The 1,257-nt window shown below is 66.3% G+C and overlaps 2 non-coding genes across 2 annotated transcripts; one reads left to right on the top strand and one right to left on the bottom strand.

Moving 5' to 3' along the window:
• The first annotated feature begins 140 nt into the window (after positions 1-140).
• H696_02934 lies at positions 141-222 on the top strand. The gene has a single exon. It is a non-coding gene; the product is annotated as a tRNA-Ser (tRNA).
• A 285-nt stretch (positions 223-507) lies between these two features.
• On the bottom strand, positions 508-581 carry H696_02935. The gene has a single exon. It is a non-coding gene; the product is annotated as a tRNA-Ile (tRNA).
• Positions 582-1,257: the final 676 nt, after the last annotated feature.

Here is a 1,257-nt window from a genome sequence, read left to right on the forward strand (position 1 = left end):
CCCCCCCCCCCCCCCCCGGCCAGGCCCTTGGAGGTGGTCCGAGTCCTCTGCTGGCTGCCTGTTGCCCGCCAGCCGCAGGAGCTCCGCGAAATGCCTCCACCGAGCGCAGTCATAAGCTGTTCCGTTGTGCCTGCCACTATATCACCGTGTCCGAGTGGTTAAGGAGTCCGATTAGAAATCGGATGGGCTCTGCCCGCGTAGGTTCAAATCCTGCCGGTGATGCATCTACCCTCTTGCCCGGCTCCCCCGGCGCAGGGCCCCTTTCGAGCCCCGTGTGTTCGCCACAAAGCCCGAGACGGCGCCTCCCCTTCCGCCGGGCCCTGTGTTCCCAAGGAAGGGGGCCCATTCGTCGGGCCCTCTAGCCGTGTGCTACCGGGCATCAGCGGGCCTCCCCCACCGCTTTTTTGCAACTCCCCTCTACCTCTCTTTCTCTCTCTTTCTCTCGGGGGATGCGCTCATTTTGCATGCTCAAAGGTGACAAGCTGCGCCCCAGGAGGCAAAAAGAAATGGCCCCAGCCAGGATCGAACTGACGACCTTCGCGTTATTAGCACGACGCTCTAACCAACTGAGCTATGGGGCCGCGGATGGTGGGAAGGCAGAAAGAGTGACTCAAATCTGAGGCGCCAGGAGGCGTCTCCGACGGTGGGAATACCAGGCAACGCCGCAGGGGACCGGGAAGGGGGGCAGCGGAACAAAGTGCCCAAGGCCCGGCCCGAGGCGGCGGTCGCGTGTGTTGTGGTCCTGGTGTCGGAGCTGGAGGGAAGAGGAAGATCACATCGCGGATTTCCGCGGGGCGCCGGAGCAGGTCGGCTACCAAAGGGCCCGAGACGAGAGGCGCAGGAGGATGCAGGGGGCGCGGCTTCCGGGGATAACGCCTCCCGCCGGCAGAGCGGGTGGCTTCCAAGCGGGACGGCCTGGGCCAAGGCGGGAGCCGGGGCCCCGAAGGCTTGGGGGTGGGCTCTTCCGGAAGAGGAGCCGGTCGCACGACGATCTGCGTTCCCGTTCCTGTGGCTGGCGAAGTGCCGCGTGCGGGGGGGGGGGGGGGGGGGGGGGTTTTGGGGAAGGCGGGGTCAAAAGCGGCGCCAGGTCGAAGGCGGATCTCTCCGCACGGTCGGCGCCGAGAAGCAGAGGCGTGAATGCAAGCAGGATCCAGCACGGGTGGGGGTTAGTTGGCACATGCCCGTCCGTGGCGCTGGTCATGCAACGAATCACACAGAACTCCCCGGGCGCACTGAGAGGGCAACGCACCCCGGCGC

Source organism: Fonticula alba (assembly GCF_000388065.1).
Source record: "Fonticula alba strain ATCC 38817 unplaced genomic scaffold supercont2.4, whole genome shotgun sequence".
In the NCBI taxonomy this organism is placed as follows: Eukaryota; order Rotosphaerida; family Fonticulaceae; genus Fonticula; species Fonticula alba.